Genomic DNA, 19177 nt, shown 5'->3' on the forward strand with positions numbered 1-19177 from the left:
GAATCTTGTGGCCTTCAGCTGCAAGATTCCTAAATCATAATTTCTAATCCTTTGGCTAATGTTAGTCTAGTCCCCAGGCAAGAAGGAGGTCTGCTTTGGGAAAGGGCTGTTACCATTTTTGTTTAAACTAGAAACTACAAACTAAGTTTCTCCCAGAGTTAGTTCAGCCTATGCCCAGAAATAAAAAAGACAGCTTGGAGGTTAGAGGCAAGATGGAGTCGGTTAAGTTAGATCTCTTTCATTGTCTCAGTCATAATTTTGCAAAGGCGGTCTCAATCCCTCCCTTTGGATTTTGTAACACCTTCATCTTAAGGTGTAGGCTATGAAGATGGGAAAAGGCTGTCAATCGCTCTGGCTTCTTCCTGCTGACAAGGGACATTGTGGGAATGGGTGTGAAGCCCAAGGTGAGAAGAGTGGAATTGCTTTGTAACTGTCTGAGTGTACTCATGCCGGCCTGGCTGGGCTTCCAAGGCTTGTGTGGGAAAAGCATTAGTGTTCTCATGGATAGTTTTACTACAGTGTTTAAGTGAACAGCCTCCTATAAGGTAAATCACGAGTTCTACGATGAGGAGTACAATCCCGGATTTTAAAAGCAAAGATTTGAAAGCATTATCTTGGGGACTTCTAACCCACAAGGAATTTAGAATTTAGTCTAAACTGCAGCAAAAAAACCTCAAGAACAGCTAACAACAGTATACTATAGTTTTCTTTTGGAGCATAATTTTGTCACTAGGCAGTGGACAAGGTGAACCCCTTGGGCAGTTACATGAGGAGGGGCTTCTTATCCAGACATGCATCTGTCTGGGTACCTGGTAGCCTTAGTCCTCCCACAACAATCTTTTTGTTGTTGTTGTTGTTTCTGCTTTGTTTGTTTGTTGGTTTGTTGGTTTGTTTGTTTTGAGACAGAGTCTTGCTCTGTCACCCAGGCTGGAGTGCAGTGGTGTAATCTCAGCTCACTACAGCCTCTGCCTCCCGGGTTCAAGCAATTCTCATGCCTCAGCTTCCCAAGTAACTGGGACCACAGGTGCACACCACTATGCCTGGCTAATTTTTGTATTTTTTAGATAGAGACAGGGTTTCACCATGTTGGCCAGCTGGTCTTGAACTCCCGACCTCAAGCGATCCACTCACCTGGGTCTCCCAAAGTGCTGGGATTTCAGTCACTATTTTTATTAAAAGCAAATCATGATAGAACTGATTTACAGTTTACAAAATAAATTTTAGTCTTACTCTACTTGGCCTGATTATTTGGATAAAGTACAGCAAGAATAATTATTTTTCACTTAGGCTTTTTAAATTGACTTTGATAGAACTCTATTCCATGAAGAATCTCAGATAAAATTTTTAAAAAGCTGAGCCCAGCCATGGGTCTGTACCCTTAAATACCTATGAGTTGAGCAAAGTCCTCTCTTCTTGAGGTCCCAAGATAACTTGGGGTTCCTGGACCTGTTAGAAAGTGACATTCTTTACTTACCACAGGTCAGGAACCTTGTACAGGAACTCTGTGGACAAGGTATGAGGCCAGATTCCCCAAAGGGGAATTGGCTCAAAAAGTCAACTTTAATTCTTTAAAAGAAGCATGCCATTCCAGTCAAATCCTTGGTAAAATGACCAGTTTCTCCAATGATGTCCTGTTACAAAAGAAAACAGATTCTTATTGCACTTATGCAATTAACTATACTGCCATAAATTGAGAATACACACAAATAGTTTCCAAATTCTAGAGCAATCAGATAGAGAGAAACAAATACGCTCCAAAATTTTCCACAGGACTATATTCTACTCACTTGTTAAAAGTTGCAAATAACTCTAAAGAAATAAGTAACCTTGACTCTGAAAACAAAAGGATTAGCAACGTTTAACACACCAGCTCTCCATGAGAGTCCTAGAAGTTTCCTTTTGTCCTCTATTCCAATAGCACACTTTTTAAAGCTGTAATCCCAGCTACTCCGGAGGCTGAGGTAAGGAGAATAGAATGGCTTGAACCTGGGAGGCAGAGGTTGCAGTGAGCCGAGATTGTGCCACTGTACTCCAGCCTGGGCAATAGAGTGAGACTCTGTCTCAAGAAAAAAAAAAAGACTGGATATGGTGGCCCATACCTGTAATCCCAGCACTTTGGGAGGCCAAGGCAGGCAGATCACCTGAGGTGAGGAGTTCGAGACCAGCCTGACCAACATGGTGAAACCCCACCTCTACTAAAAATACAAAATTAGCTGGGTGTGGTGGTACGTGCCTGTAATCCAGGCTACTCGGGTGGCTGAGGCAGGAGAATCACTTGAACCCAGGAGGCAGAGGTTGCAGTGAGCCAAGATTGCACCATTGCACTCCAGCATGGGCAACAAGAGCAAAACTCCGTTTCAAAAAAAAAAAAACTAAAATTTATTTTAAAACTTTTTTATTTCATTTATTTATTTATTTTTTGGCGACATGGTCTCACTCTGTTGCCCAGGCTTGAGTACAGTGGTGCAATCTCGGCTCACTGCAACCTCCACCTCCCGGGTTCAAGCGATTCTCTTGCCTCAGCCTCTCGAGTAGCTGGGATTACAGGCACCTCCCACCACACCTAGCTAATTTTTGGTTGTTTTTTCAGTAGAGATGGGGTTTCACCATGTTGTCCAGGCTGGTCTTGAATTCCTGACCTCAAGGGATCCCCCGTCCTCGGCCTCCCAAAGTGCCACCACACCCAGCCAATTTCTTTTAAATCTTAGCCAACTTGTTTATACCCACAAAATTTTTTTTACAAGATCAAACCTTTACAAACACTTTTCCCTTTACTTAAACCTTCAGTTTTGTTCTGTTACTCTTTTAGGTTAAGAGAATCTTTAAAACCCTCTGAAGTGGACAAAATTACATTCCCTTTCACAAAAGCCATATTCCCATGCCTTCTTATCATCTTTTACCAAAAACACATTCCCCACACACCTAGTATATAAAACTGTTTCTCCAGTGGTCTCAACTACATATTACAATGTTAAATCTTAGCAACCCTTATTTTTAGTGAAAAACCTGATAAGTAACTGATTTTAATTATGTACTGGGGTGGAGCCTAGGACATCAGCCAGAAGTGAAGATAAGGTCTGACTCTTAGCATAGCTGGCGGGCATGGCTCTCCATATGTCCCCAGGCCTTATTTATCATCTAATGCTCCAAAGTAGGGAAATTGAACAATTTTCAAAAGTCAAAGAAACAGTCTGACCATAAAGCATTTAGCAAATCTGATATCTAACCTTAATTTAGACCAAATGTCTACATTTTCAAGACATTTTATTTTACCAATAATCTTTAAAACTGTCTTTATTTCTGGGGTCGGGCGCAATGGCTCACACCTGTAATCCCAGCACTTTGGAAGGCCGAGGTGGGTGGATCATAAGGTCAGGAGATCGAGACCATCCTGGCTGACACAGTGAAACCCTGTCTGTACTAAAAATACAAAAAAATTAGCTGGGCATGGTGGTGGGTGCCTGTAGTCCCAGCAACTTGGGAGGCTGAGGCAGGAGAATCACTTGAACCTAGGAGGCAGAGGCTGCAGTGAGCCGAGACTGCGCCACTGCCCTCCAGCCTGGTGAGAGAGCGAGACTCCGTCTCAAAGAAAAAACAAAAACAAAAAAAAACTGTCTTTATTTCCAAAAGACTACTAAAGTCATGTGAACAAAAAGGTATTATCGTTTCTATTTTTCTGATAAAATGTTTGATTTAAATGCTTATATTTCTAAGCCATTTAATCAGAGCTCTTTTATACAAACATCACACACACCACATATGAATACAGGCAGACAGAAGATTCAGCACTTGTAAGATTTTTCGTTTGCCGGTTTCTTTTTTTTTTTGGAGACAGAGTCCTGTTCTATCACCCAGGCTGGAGTGCAGTGGCGCCATCTCTGCTCACTGCAAGCTCCGCCTCCCGGGTTCACGTTATTCTCCTGCCTCAGCCTCCCGAGTAGCTGGGACTACAGGCACCCGCCACCACGCCTGGCTAGTTTTTTGTGCTTTTAGTAGAGACAGCGTTTTACCATGTTAGCCAGGATGGTCTCGATCTCCTGACCTTGTGATCCGCCTGCCTCAGCCTCCCAAAGTGCTGGAATTACAGGCGTGAACCACCATGCTCGGCCTTATTTGCCAGTTTCTTAACTGGATGACTGGCTTCAGGGTGGAGCCCTTGGAGGAACAGGGCCGGGAAAGCATGCGTTTCTAGGGCCAAATAAGCAGCAAATAAGCAGCTGAAGGCAAAGACAGATCCCCAAAATTAAGGGTGCCATTTTATACTGGATCCTGGATCCCCAAGAGGAGGGAAATACTGTGGGAGAAGACCATGCAGTGCTTCTACCCTGCATTCTATTCAAGGCAGCCCAAAGCCAATCAGCCCATTTTGTAATTGGCCCAACTCTCAGGGGAGTCTCATCTCCCAGTCAGGGACAGGGATGTCTCCTTATCTTTCAGGTGACCAACAGCAAGCATCTCTGATCCAAGTGTGAGTAGTTATGGAGTCAAGTACCCCTCCATAACTACTATTAGCCATCCCCTAAAGTATATTTCCTACCTAGTTATCACACACCGAAGCTCTCTCATAATGAGAAGTAATTTCTGATACCCCCAAAACTGAAAACTGTCAGATAACACAATGCAAAACAGAACAGAACCTTTGATTTTGAGAGGGATCTATCTACTTTTAATTCCTGGGGCTCCATGAGGAAAACAGAGCTTTTTCCAAAACGGGGTCTGTGGCGCCTCATCTGTTTTTCCCGAGGAGTCCCAGGCTACCAGAAGTTATCTTAGGGCCTCTCATGTGTGCATTAAGAGTGGCAAGACAAAAAAAATGGAAAAAAAGTAATTCAGTTGACTGAGAAGAAAAAACCTTTTTCCAGGAAAAAAAAACAAGATCCAAAAAGAGAAAAACATAAAGGCCTTTTAAATATACCTATTGCTTGTTTATCCACTTTTAATTAAGCTGACATTTAACCATAGCACTCTTTAAAAAATATCCTTTTAAGGGCCGGGCGCTGTGGCTCACGCCTGTAATCCCAGCACTTTGGGAGGCCAAGGCGGGTGGATCACGAGGTCAGGAGATTGAGACCATCCTGACTAACACGGTGAAACCCCGTCTGTACTAAAAATACAAAAAATTAGCCGGGAGTGGTGGCAGGCACCTATAGACCCTGCTACTCTGGAGGCTGAGGCAGGAGAATGGCGTGAACCCGGAAGGTGGAGCTTGCAGTGAACTGAGATCAGACCACTGCACTCCAGCCTGGGCGACAGAGTGAGACTCCATCTCAAAAAAAAGAAAAAAAAAAAATCCTTTAAAAATTTTTATTACCCGACTTTAGCCACACTAAGCGACCAATATTTTTGGCTTTTAAATTCTACCACAGTTAACTTCCCACACTAAATTAATAAGTTTTAGCTAAGGTTATAACTTAACCATAGACACATACATGTCTCAAGGAGATGGTAAGCAGTTTCTTTTTTGTTTTTTTGTTTTTTAACAAGATTTAGAATCTCCCCCAGGGTAGTTTAGAGAAAGGAAAATTCAAGACAGGGAATCAGAAGCTATCCATGGGTTGGCTGGGGTGGGGCAGCACGGGGGAACCTCGATAAATGGCAGAGTTTCATAAATAAAACCCAGAAAGGAATCATTCCGGAAGCCAAGACTAAAACCCAGGCCGCCATTGTCAAAATGCAAAGCCTCAACTACTGAGTTACAGCATTGAGCAGTTTCTATCGCTCTCCCCAGAAGATTAGAAAAACCAATTTCAAGCTTGCACAGGCTTTTAACTGCTCAAGAAAAATTTTTTAGGACTATGACATGAACCCCAAAATTCCTGTCCTCTGGATGGCAGAAACCAAGAGAAAGTGTCCCCACATGGTCACAAAGTTAAGCTCTTAAGGACACAAAGCAAGACAGAGAAATTTCATCCAGTATTGGTTTCAGGGACCCGTAGCAAGGTTTGTAACTGACCAGCCTGCCAAGTTGGCTTGAAAAGTGAGCTTATATGGGTCTTAAACCCACATTCTATCCTGTGATACCCCTCTCTCCATTACAGAACATAGAAAGACAAATTCTTTGCACAAAGTACAGCAGATTGGCTACCGCCTAAGACTAATCTCACAAATCCTTTTTTCTATTAGTCAAACCTTTGCAGAAGAGATCAATAGTTTACTGTTTACCCAGACAGAGAAAGAGAGACCAGAAATTTGGCTGGTAAGAATTTCTTACCCTTTTTGCTGTCATACCAGGTTTCTGGGTTCCCTTTCTCTGCAGCTTCCAGAAGAACGGAGTGGCTTCTGATGACCCTGCTCACTTGTGCTATAGCTGTGGGGTTCAAGCCACTTTACAAGAGAAAAAAAAAGCCACTTTGCTGTTTTATGGAACCATAGGCAACATTCTTAATTTGCAAGATGCTGCCCAGTGGGCTGCGTGGGGAACCAAATTAACATTTTGAATCCCAGCAAAATACACATAACAAAACAGACATGAGTCACCTCATTCAGCACCCAATATCAGCCCGGGAAAGCTCAAACTTTTTCCTGTTGCTCCCTGTTTCTGATCCACTCCAGATGGGGAGGGACGACCTCCAAAGGGTAATTCATAATGAGATCTCTGGGCAAGGCAAAGACCAGATAGTCACCCCAAGAGACAGGCCTATTGAGCTTTCTTTAGGGCTCACCAAATGTAACCAGACAAATAAGGAGCGTTCTCTGAGTTAGACCTGCTGGACTTCCATTAGCAACCCCTCCTGAGATCCCTTCCACATATGCAAACACACATAAAGATGAGATGGACCGAAAGCCTTCCAAATCAGATCCCTAACCAAGAACTCCAAGAGTATCCCTTCCAAACTATCCTCCTATTATCCATCTGAGAAACCTCCTCAAAATCTTCCTGATTGAGGGTAAGTCTCTCAAACCAAGACTCTTCCTACTAGCTAGAAAGAGGCAACCGAGACCGCACAGGAGCTGAACAGACACGCTGCAATGGGGCTACAGACACAAGACACCCCATGGTGGAGCTACAGACACCACACCATAGGGTTACAGAACCAGTGGGGAGAAGAAAGGAGGCGTTGACAGCACCTAGGATACTCACCAATCCAGACACCCCACAGTGGGGCTACAGACAGACACCCCATCATGGGGCTACACAGATACCCTGTGATAGGGCTACAGTTAAGGGACATCACCCCAGGACTATTTCTCCATTGCAATTAGATCCATGCACACTGGGTTGGCAGCACCCCACCAGTACAGAGAGTACCAGAGTCAGCCCCAGTCCAAGAGAACTAGGCAGCTGCTTGGGCTGGCTTCTGGATCCATCACTGGAGTGAGGCCACTGAACCATGGGCAGGTAGCCACAAGGGCAATCCCGGATGAGCCACCAGATTTGTAAGTGACCAAGGGGTTCACATTGCCCTCTGCCTAGACAGAGCCGATTCCCCTGCCTAGACAGGGGAATTGCAATAGAGAAAGAGTAATTCACACAGAGCCTGCTGTGTGGGAGACCGGAGTTTTATTATACTCAAATGAGTCTTCTCGAGCATTCCTGGAACAGAATTTTTAAGGATAACTTGGTTGGTGGTGGGGGGCTGGGTAACCAATGAGCCAGGAGTGCTGGTCAGGGATGAAATCACAGGGAGTCGGAGCTGTCTTCTTGCACTGAGTCAGTTCCTGGGTGGGGAGCCACAAGATCAGAGGGGCCAGTTCATTGATCTGGGTGGTGCCAGCTGATCCATCAAGTGCAGGGTCTGCAAAATATCCCAAGGGCTGATCTTAGGAGCAGTCTAGGGAGGGTCAGAATCTTGTGGCCTCCAACTGCATGACTCCTAAACCATAATTTCTAATCCTTTGGCTAATGTTAATCTAGTCCCCAGGCAAGAAGGAGGTCTCCTTTGGGAAAGGGCTGTTACCATTTTTGTTTAAACTATACACTACAAACCAAGTTTCTCCCAAAGTTAGTTCAGCCTATGCCCAGGAGTGAACAAAGACAGCTTGGGGTTAGAAGCAAGATGGAGTCAGTTAAGTTAGATCTCTTTCACTGTCTCAGTCATAATTTTGCAAAGGTAGTTTCACTAACATTCCCTAGTGTATGGTAACAAGTACCCTGGACTGCCTAAGCTTGGAGAATGTTCTATGAAGATGAGGAGAGGCATATAGAGTTTGGGATTTGGGGTCACCAAGGTCAGATCTCCTCTCTACCATCTCCTAGGTATGAATTTGGCTGGGCTTGTTCCAAATGACTTTCATTTTTGTCATCTGTAAAATAAACATATTAATACCTACCTGGACAGGGCTATGGGGGAGCTAAAATGAAATAATAATAGATGTGAACAAACTTTATGAACTACAAAACACTGAATCAATGCCAGTGGTATTTACCACTACGGTTACTATTGTGGCTACTGTTACTACAAAGAACACATTCAGGAGAGTGAGCCATCAGCTGCAAAAACTTTTAGGATGATTTAAAAAACAAAAATCAAGGCTGTTCGCAGTGGCTCATTTCTGTAATCCTAGCACCTTGGGAGGCCGAGGCAGGCAGACTGCCTGCTCAGAAGTTCAAGACCAGCCTGGACAAGATGAAGAAACCCTGTCTCCACTAAAATACAAAAAATTAGCCGGGTGTGGTGGTGTACATCTGCAGTCCCAGCCACTTGGGAGGCACAAGAATTGCTTGAACCTGGGAGGCAGAAGTTGCAGTGAGCCAAGATTACACTACTGCACTAGTGACAATCAGACAGAGCGAGGTGACAGAGCAAGGCTCTGTCTCCAAAAAAACAAAAAAGAAATTTAGGTAAAATATACATATATAATTTACCATCTAGTTCAGTGATTGGAAATATATTTATATATTTTTTTCTGCCCTTCATCCCCCACCTCCTTCCCAGCCTCTGGTAACCACCAATCTACTCTCTATCTTCAAGGATGGGGGTTTTTAACTTGAGGTCCATGAAAATCCATGGATGGGCCTCAGGGAGTTTATCAAATTATAGGTTAAATTATGTGTGAGTGAGTGTAAATGTGTGTGTGTGTGTGTCTGTCACTGGGGACAGGGGCCATGGCTTTCAACGAAGTTTCAGTGACATCTGTGAGCCAGGAAAGGTTCAGAACCACCAGCCCCTACAGTGCCTGGTGAACAAGGGCAAAGCCACATTCCCAGGGTAACCTGGTGTCCAGACGGAATCCCCAGTCCAGGGCAGGATTTGTTGGCATGGCTCCAAGTGGTGGGACAGAGTCATGCTACCAGTCGGTGAATGAAGGGAGTGTCACTTCACAGAAACCTGTTTCTGCCTGGCTGCCCCACCCTGGAAACTGGAAACTGGTCCGGTGGCTGGGAGAGGCATTCCCTCAGCAGGCATGATCCAGGGAAAAGTGGCTCTACAGGCTGCACTGGCCTTGCCCTCCAACTTGGGTAAAGTCCGCACCCAAGGCAACCAGGCCAAACGGGAGGCAATGGGCCTGCTTCTCCTCTGCAGACCCAGAGGGAGGGGTGACAGAGGGAGAGGCAACAGGAACCTGGCAGGGCCCTAAGGAAGGGTTGCCATCCATGTCACTGTGGGCCACTCAGGTGAGGCTGGGATAATGGCCACCCCCACTCCCATCCCGTGTAACTCCCTGGGAGTCTTTCCAGGCTGGCCAGGCTGCAGGCCTGCCCCCAAGCCTCCAATACCATCTAGCTGGCCACTTCCCTGGCAGCCTTTCAGGCCCAGCCCACAGTCAGCCTCTTCCAGGAGGGACATGGGCTCCAGAGACTCCTCTCCTGCTGCTCTCCTCCTCCTTGAAACCTCTAGTTGTAGGGAAGTGGCTGAGACCAGACTTCAGGGTCACACTGTTCTGGGTTTCAGACCTGGCTTCTCTACTCACTGACTGGTGCCTTGAACATGTTGCTTAACTTTCTCAGCCTTGCTCTTAGCTTTCTCAGCCTCTCTGTCCTTAGCTTATAAACTGCATGAAGATTAAATGAAATAATGTACATAAGGTTCTTTGCATAGAGCGTGGCTGGCAGCAAACAGCTCAATCAAAGGTCATTATTATCATTAGCTTGATTTATATCATTCTCTGATTATTTTAAGTGTTGTCATTTTGGTAGCCACAATTTAGATTCCTGAAAGACAGGACCTAGATCTATTTTCATTATAGAAGAAGAGGCTTGGCTGGGCACAGTGACTCACACCTGTAATCCCAGCATTTTGGGAGGCCGAGGTGGGCAGATCACCTGAGGCCAGGAGTTCGAGACCAGCCTGGCCAACATGGTGAAACCCTGTCTCTACTAAAAATACAAAAATTAGGCCAGATGAGGTAACTCATGCCTGTAATCCCAGCACTTTAGGAGGCTGAGGCCGGCGGATCACCAGAGGTCAGGAATTTGAGACCACCCTGGCCAACATGGTGATATCCTGTCTCTACTAAAAATACAAAAAAATTAGCTGGGTGTGGTGGCAGGAGTCTGTAATCCCAACTACTTGGGAGGCTGTGGCAGGAGAATCACTTGACTCCAGGAGGTGAAGGTTGCAGTGAGCCGAGAGCATGCCACTGCACTCCAGCCTGGGCGACAGAGCGAGACTCCGTCTAAAAAAAAAAAGAGACTCAATGGAACATGTTGACTGTTCTACTCAGAGACTGGCTATTCATCCATCTGTCCGTCCACTCATCCCCTCATCCATGTGGTGCATCAGCTCTGTGCCAGGCGCTCTGCTGACAGCTGGGGACACAGGGGAATAAACACAGCCTGGGCCTTGGGGGAGCTCCCTGCAGAACAGGGGAGACATACAAACTTATGAGCCCATGTGCTAGACGCTGTGTGGATGGTGGAGACAAAAGTGCTGTGGAACCATCCGGGTAAGGGCACCTTCACGTGTGGGGGAAGCAGGCTTAGGGTCACTTTACAGAGGAGATGGCGTGTGAATGGAGCATGAAAGAGCATGAAGAGTCTGTCAGCTCGGGAAGGGAGAGGGCACGCTGGCAGAAGGGAGAGCTTGAGCAAAGGCACAGAGGTGTGACTGTGTGGGGCATGTCATGGGAACAGCCACTCAGCCCTTGGGGTCCCTTTAGCCGACTGGAAGGTATGTTTCCTCTTCTGCCTACTTAGGGCAGAGCTGGGTGATTGTGCGTGGGAGAGAGAACCCAGGCTGCCTTGGGAGACTGGGAGGACAGCCCCACTAAGGAGGAGGGGTTTTGCATTTGTTTTCCTTCTCAAACTCTTTCCCGAGGAGGCTGCTGCTGGGGAGAGGCAGGGGAAGGGGAAGGTGGAGTATGTGGCTCCACCCCAGCTCTTTCACCTCCTCCTGTCCTGCCCCACACGGCTTGCTGGCCATATCCTGGGCTTTCTCTCTGCTCTGCTTGGGGAGAAAACCTCGGCCCCACACTGGGCACCCCCTTCTTACAGGCCATTCATCAAGAAGGTGGAGGTGATGGAGGACTGTCTCCATCCAGGAAGGCTGCAAGAGGCAGAGAGAGCTCTGGGTTCTGAGCTTGCTTGCCGCAAACTTGCTCTGGGGCTTTGGATAAACTCCCCTCCCCTCTCTGACCTCAGTGTTTCTCCCAGGAGAGGGAGGGCCCTGGGAGGCTGAGATCCCAACTTGGGCATTCTAGGGGGCAGCTCCCAAGGATTCAAGCGTCCTCCAACTCAAAACCGTTTGTCCTCACCTCTCCACTCTCTAAAACTGTTCTTGCTGGAACACCTCCTCTCTCCTCCCTGCAGCCACTGCCACTGAAGATGTGCCCAAGTCTTCATCCCTTGCCACAAGCTCCCACTTTCTCTGTTGTCGACAGGCCGTAAAGCATCTTCCTGGAAGCCTCAGAGCCAACACATCTGCAGGCATTTGCTCAATATGCCTGCAGGTGAATGTTAGTGAATCTCAAAAGCACCCTAGGCACTGGGGAGACTGAGACTTCTAAATTAAACCTCCAAGTGCCTCCAGGAGCTTAGAGTTTGGTAGAAAAATGACACAAATGAAAAGCTGACCATGTGTGAGGACAGGAAACTCTAAGGAGTGGAGAGAGGGGGACAGAGCTGAATACTGTGGGGTAGATACAGTGAGAAGGAGGGGCACACTAGGATGAAAGAGTGTAGAAAGCAGAGACTTCTGATGCCTAAAGTGTTTAAAAAATAATTCGCATGGGTTGGGCGCAGTGGCTCACACCCGTAAGCACTTTAGGAGGCTGAGGCGGGAAGATCACTTGAGTCCAGGAGTTCAAGACCAGCCTGGGCAACATAGTGAGACTCCATCTCTGCAATAATAATAAAGAAATTAGCCAAGTGTGGTGGTGCATGCCTGTAGCCCCAGCTACTAGGGAGGCTGAGGCAGGAGAATCACTTGAGCCTGAGGTCCAATAACATGGTCGAGTGAGCCATGTTACTGCCCCTGCACTCAAGCCCAGGCAACAGAGCGACACCTTGTCTGAAAAAAAACCCAGCATGATACTGTAATGGTGGAAACATGACATTAAGCATTTGTCAAAGTCCATAGAATGCACAACATAAAGCGTGAGCCCTAATGTAAAGGAGGGACAATAGTTAATAATAATGCATCCATGTTGGTTCATCAGTTTTAACAAACATACTACACGAATGCAAGATGTTAATAAGAGGGGGGTGGGGAGGGAGGGAATGGAAACTGCCTTCTGCACAGTTTTTCTATAAACCTACATCTGCTCTAAAACATAAAGTCTATTAAGCAAACAAAAGGCTAGGTGCGGTGGCTCACGCCTGTAATCCCAGCACTTTGGGAGGCTGAGGCAGGCAGATCACCTGAGGTCAGGAGTTTGAGACCAGCCTGGTCAACAAGGAAAATCCTGTCCCTACTAAAAATACAAAAATTAGCTGGATGTGGTGGCGCGCACCTGTAATCCCAGCTACTCAGGAGGCTGAGGCAGGGAGAATTGCTTGAACCTGGGAAGCAGAGGTTGCAGTGAGCCAAGATTATGCCATTGCACTCCAGACTCTGCAACAGAGTGAGACTGCATCTCAACAACAACAACAACAAAAGGCCAATATTAAAAGACCAAGAGCTGTCAATATAAAAAACCTCGCTCCCAGTTCCTATTGATAAATCTGAAGATCTACAGCCCTGGGCTGAATTTGCACATGGAAAGAACAGGCTGCAGCCCAGGAGACGCAGCTCCCTCACATGGGTACTCACCCTTAGGTTTGCTGAGGCCCCACTACTCCTGCCAGGCTTGGCTGGGAGCTTTGGGGAGTTTGGGACCCTGGTGATAAAAGTCAGGTGTCTGATCACAGAGAAACAGGCAAATTTGGCTGGCGTCTCTGGAGCACCATTTCCCCAGGTGCTGGAAAATGATGATATCAAATGGGAAATGATGAAGAAAGTGAGGAAAACCAGGACAGTTTTCAGACAAGTTGAGTTTGATTTGCACGTATTTGCAGTTAAGAAAATATGTGACTGCATCTTGGAGAAGAAGTTGAGGCTGCAGATAAATTTCAGAGGGAGAGAAAAGTGACTTTCAAAGTCCACGGAATACTTGAGGTCCCACCAAGGAGAGGAATACAGACAGAGGAGCCGAAGGGATAAGAAAAAGTGGGTTCATGGGATGATGTGGTAGAGGCAATGATAAGGGTTCACCCAGAACCTTAGTTTCCCAGGCAGATGGCTGTGAGTAGAAACTGTGGTGGGAGGAGAGGTAGACAAGGCTTAAGGAGACAGGAGGGGTCAGGTGTTTGGGGAGTGTCAGGAAGCAGCCAGGTGAGAGGCAGGGAACTTGGTAGGCTGCGTGGGTTAATGTAGTCCGAGTTCTCACCTGCCCTGGGGCTGGTAGCAGAAATGAAGAGTAGGCAGGAATATGCTTGATCATTCATTCATTCATTCAGCACACATTTCCTGAATACCTACTATATCCAAAGCTATGGTAGGAAAGATATGGGGATGAAGAAGCAGACACAACAGTTCTAACCCTTAAGAGCTCACATTCTAGTGTAGATGTGCACTAACAATTGCCACAAGGCATATCTGATAGTAAAGCAGTGGTTATCGCAGACTCACTATGCATCTGGCTGCATCGCCAGGTGGGCGCTCGTTCCCTCTTCCAGAAAAACAAACATTCCAGCGTGTTGTGGCCGCCTGACTTATAAGGGCAATGCAGCTGCCTGGAGATAGAGCTTAAAAAATAGTGGTCATGCCTCTAGGGGAACACAGAGGAGGGCATTATGCTAGGGAGTCAGGGGAGACTTCTTGAAGCAATGAAACTTGGGGCCAGGTGCATTGGCTCACGCCTGTAATCCCAGTACTTTGGGAGGCTGAGGCGGGTGGATCACCTGAGACCAGGATCGAGAGCAGCCTGGCCAACATGGCGAAACCTCATCTCTACTAAAAATACAAAAATTAGCCGGGCATGGTGGTGCGCACCTGTAGTCCCAGCTACTTGGGAGGCTGAAGCAAGAGAATCACTTGAGCCTGGGAGGCAGAGATTGCAATGAGCCAAGATCACTCCACTGTACTCCAGCCTGGTGACAGAGCAAGACTCTACCTCAGGAAAAAAAAAAAAAAAAAAGGAAAGAAAGCTTGGGATCAGTCCTGAAGAGTCAACAGGAGTGCCACAGTTATGGGGGAGAGTTGAGGGTACAGCAGGACAGGGCCATGGAGGTAGGAAGAGGGAGTGCCATTCAAGGTCCTGTCTGTAGTTCAGCGTGGAAGTATACAGGGTATGGAGTGGCAGGAGGCCAGAGTGGAGCCCAGAAAACAGAGGCCAGATGAAGAATTGGTGTGAGCTGCATATGAATGAGGTGGGAATGAATGCTCTAGGGGGACTGGGAAAAGAGGACCTGAGCCTCAGGGATGGTGATGAGACAGAGGCTAGCCACCCCAATTTTGGTGGCCAGGAGAATGCTGAGGAGTGAATGCAGACTAATTTCAAACCCTGGCTCCATCATTTACTGTGTGCCCTTGGACAGATTCCTTAGTCTCTGAGTTTCTAATCACTTAAATGAGCATCATAAAAGTTTCAACAGCTCCGGTGAGGATAAAAAACCATGGTATCTACCAGATGACAAGGACTCAATAAAGGGCTATTATCACCATTGCATTTTAAGCTGTCTCAGGTCTGCATTAATGCTCTCTCTTGTGCCTTCTGCCCTTGGTTTATCAAACCGCTTGAAAACAGACTGTTTCTCCTCCAGCTCTGACCCACCTCTCTGGCTGGAGCCACGGCAAAGGGGCGATCCCTGTGTGAGGATGGCAGGGGATTGCCATGGTGACCTCCCAGCTTGGCTTAGGACTCTGAGTGTACTGAGCATTTTTTCTTCCTTCTTCTTCTTCTTCTTCTTCTTTTTTTTTTTTTCAGCCCTAGCTATCCCAGCTATTCTAAATATTTACTGCTAGGCGATTATTACACATCTTAAAAAGCTGAATGATATTCCCTAGCACATTGCAGAGAAAAATGGAAAACAATCCACATTTCTGGCAACAGAGAACTGGCTGGGTAACTTACGGCACATCTATGCAAAACTGTACCGTGGGGCTATTAAAAATGGCACAGATCTGTGGTAACTGACAGGAAACGGTGTCATGACAAGTCGTTAAATGAAAAAAAGCAGGTTATAGAACAGCCTAAATCTTGTAATACTGTCTATATAAAATGGTGTTACATTTAACTGCTTCGTATTTATGAACAGAAGAAAATTTAGAAGGCTGTTCACTGTGGCTCTCTCTAGATGGTAGTGGTAGATTAGAAAATCTAGGGATTTGCTTTACTCTTTCTCCGTTTCTGTAACAACAGGGTTTATCCACAACGAGCATGTGAATTCTTTTTTCTTCTTCTTTCTCTTTCTTTCTTTTAAGCCAATGCTATTAGAAGAAAATAAATGAATGACTCCTCTAACTCTTGGCCAGTCTTAAAGGGATTAATTGTGTCAGCCAGCCCATGGTTTGCAAATGCTGGCATTTGCTTGTACACCCACCTGAGAAGGTCACAGGTGAGCCTTACTCTATGTGCTCCCATTTGGCCCAGGAGCACCATTGGCCATTCAGGGAAGCTGGGGACCAAGTCCGAAAGCCTAACAGCTCATGCATTTGGAAAAGCCACCCCATTTCCCTGAGCCAAAGGCATAAAGAGGAGGATCCCTCCCTCACCACCCTGTGTGAAGGTGGAGGCCGGTGGGAGCACTCTCACTGGGAGCAATGGCAGAGGCCATCTGTTAGTAGGCCTATATTGAGCACTCACTGTGTGCCAGCTTCTGTGTTATCCCTGGAGACTCATGGAGATCCAGGCAGACTCTTAGCCTAATGGACAGAGGGCTTCCAGGAAGGGCTTGGAAATCCAAATCCTTCTCGTTGTTCCTGCAAGGTTCTGTTCTCCTGCCCCATGGTCCACGTTTTATGTTCAAACAAGAAAATAGTGCAGTCCCCAGCAGTAGGCCCTGGAAAACCCCACTCCTTAGGAGGGCATATCCTCAAGCCCTCCACAGTCCCTGAGTCCCACCTCCCACCAGCCTTGCCATATACCCGCCCACCTCTCATTTCAGTCCTTAGTGAACCAGGAACTTCCCACCCCCATGTGCTTTTTGTGCTTGCTATTTGCACTGGATGAGACATCTCTTCCTCCATCTCTTCTTGATGAAATTCTTCCCCTTGCCCTTCCCCTTCCCCTTCCCCTCCTTCTCCTTCTCCTTCTCCTTCTCCTTCTCCTTCTCCTTCTTCTTCTTCTTCCAGGTCTCACTCTGTCACCCAGCCTGGAGTGCAGTGGTGCAAACACAGCTCACTACAGCCTCCACCTCCTAGGCTGAGATGATCCTCTCACCATAGCCTCTCTCCTGAGTAGCTTGGACCACAGGCACATGCCACAGTGCCTGGCTAGGTTTTTGTTGTTTTTTATTTTTGGTTTTATTGTCACCCAGGCTGGAGTGCAGCGGTGCGATCTCGGCTCACTGCAACCTCTGCCTCCTGGGTTCAAGCAATTCTCCTGTCTTAGCCTCCTGAGTAACTGGGGTTACAGATGCCCACCATCGTGCCCAGCTGGTTTTTGTATTTTTAGTAGAGATGGGGTTTCACCATGTTAGCCATGGTTGGTCAGGCTGGTCTCGAACTCCTGATCTCAGGTGATCTGCCTGTCTCGGCCTCCCAAAGTGCTGGGATTACAGACATGAGCCACCGCACCTGGCCCTGGCTAGTTTTATTTTTTATTTTACTTTATTTTATTTTTGTAGAAATGGGGTCTCGCTATGTTGCCCAGGCTGGTCTTGAACTCCTGGGCTCAGTGACCCTCCCATCTTAGCCTCCAAAAGTGCTGGGATTACAAGCATGTAATCCTGTCTTCTTGACAAAATTCTTCCTTTTCTTATGGCTAAAGGCAAATGTCACTTGCTCTGTAATGTTTTCTAGGGCAAAATTAGCTTCCACTCTCTTCTGGGTTCCAGTACAAGGGTATCTATCGTTTCATTTGCAAACTTCAGTTAGATGCCAGTGTCCTGGTTTCCATCGGGTCAAGACAGACTGAGCTTGTCTTGGTCATTGCTGTGCCCGTGGTGCCCAGCCCAGGAACACTGTTCAGTGTTCCTGTTCAGTGAATGAATGTTTGCTGAGCCACTGAATGACTTCTGCTGTCCACTGCACTCTGAGCCCTAGAGGCAGGGTCTGGCCCGGTTGTCTGGCATCTTCTACCCAGTGGTTGCCATGCTGTGTTCACGAAAACTGCACTTCGGTGCCAAAATTGTATATCTGTTCGGTCCAAAGATATTTATTTCAAAAGTTTAAACATCGGAAATCTCAAACAAACTAATTATAAAACAAAATGTAGGAGACAACTGGGAAAATGTGAACATTTGATTTTTTATGATAATGAGGAATTCTCAATTCTTAAGGTACAGTAATAACACTGTGGTTTTGTGTTTTATTGGGCCATTTTCCTTTGGAGATGTATACTGAAGTAATTGCAGATAAAATGATATGATGTCTCAGACTGGCTGTAGCAGAATCTGGTGGGGATCCAGAGGACTGGGTAAGAGTATAGATGAAAAACGATGACCATGAGTTGGTAATTGCTGGAGCCAGGCATGGAAACTAATCATACTAATCTCTCAATCTTTGTATATGCTTTGAAAAGGAGAGAATAACAATGTCAGAAAAAACCCTGAAATGTGAAATATGGCTTTTGAGTCCTTCTCAGACATTGCATGCCTATAGACAAAGCAAAACTCTGTTGCAAGAATAATTATCACTCTATTCACAGACTTTCCTAACATGTGGGATATCAACATGACAGCTTTGAAACTGACACAGGAAGTGTGCATCAGAATCTCCATCTGAACAAGATAAAACCAAAGAACTTAAAGGCAAATCGGAAATGCTTTAGAAACAAAAATCGTGGCTCCTTATAAATAAAAGACGGCAGTTTCTGAAAAAAAGCCAAAAGACCTTGTCAGCGGAAAATATTCGAAGATATCACACAAATATATCTTCTCACTATTCCCCAACTAGGGTAGAGTCAGGAAAAGCTTTTTCTAGAAAATTTTACAGGGAAAAAACATACTTGTGACATAATGATATTGCCAACATCCTTTGATTTTAAATTTCTGCTTTAAAAGGGATCAAATAGTATCCCTTCTTGAACTTTCCATGACTGAATTTTGAGTTTTTGAGGTGGATAGGTTTTAATGTTTTGAATATTTCATTTTTATTTTATCTGCCAACATAGACCAGAATGGAATGTGTATTTTTCTAAATCAACCTTTATTGGTATTCTAAAGCATTTTTATATTTAAAATTATTAAATATTTGCATTTCCTGTTTTACATTTTTTTAAATACCTTTTTGTAAAATAAAAATACTGATTTCAGCATTATGTGATACGCATATTATCAGCCCTGGTGCTCGTACCCCAGCATGTAATAACTATTTCCATGTATTGTCAGAGCTGGAAGGGGATGCTAGGCACCTCTCTGAATGGACATCAGAATCACCCAGAAAGTTAAAAAATACTAATGCCCAGGCCCAACCCCAGCTCATTTAAATCCAGCTCACCAAGGGTCAGGAGAGGGGAAGTGGAACCCACATCAGTGACTGCAAAGCTAGTCCCAGGTAAGAGGAGCAGAGCCCACCTGGAGCCAGTCTGCTGCTGAGCCCTGTAGAGCTAGCACCAGGGTGCCGAACGCCAGCCTGGGCTCTTTCTGGCTCTATGCTACCCAGCTAGTTGGCCTCCAGGGTGGGTGCAGCAGGCGGGGTCCTCCCCCAAGGCTGGG

General features: G+C 46.1%; 1 protein-coding gene and 1 non-coding gene across 4 annotated transcripts in view; one reads left to right on the plus strand and one right to left on the minus strand.

The window, feature by feature from the left end:
• PAQR5 (progestin and adipoQ receptor family member 5) overlaps positions 1–19177 on the minus strand; it is a 115122-nt gene that overhangs the window by 75776 nt on the left and 20169 nt on the right. The window contains exon 2 of one of the 3 annotated variants that reach the window (XM_033189582.1): positions 1475–1631. The exons of the other annotated variants lie outside the window; for them this stretch is intronic. The gene's annotated coding sequence lies outside the window, so the exon portion shown is untranslated. The remainder of the gene's footprint in view (positions 1–1474; positions 1632–19177) is intronic. 3 annotated transcript variants of the gene reach the window in all.
• On the plus strand, positions 13979–14106 carry LOC117071903. Its single transcript, XR_004432628.1, has one exon. It is a non-coding gene; the product is annotated as a small nucleolar RNA SNORA77 (small nucleolar RNA).

This window comes from Trachypithecus francoisi, unplaced genomic scaffold, assembly GCF_009764315.1.
Source record: "Trachypithecus francoisi isolate TF-2019V2 unplaced genomic scaffold, Tfra_2.0 Lachesis_group3, whole genome shotgun sequence".
Classification (NCBI taxonomy): domain Eukaryota; kingdom Metazoa; phylum Chordata; class Mammalia; order Primates; family Cercopithecidae; genus Trachypithecus; species Trachypithecus francoisi.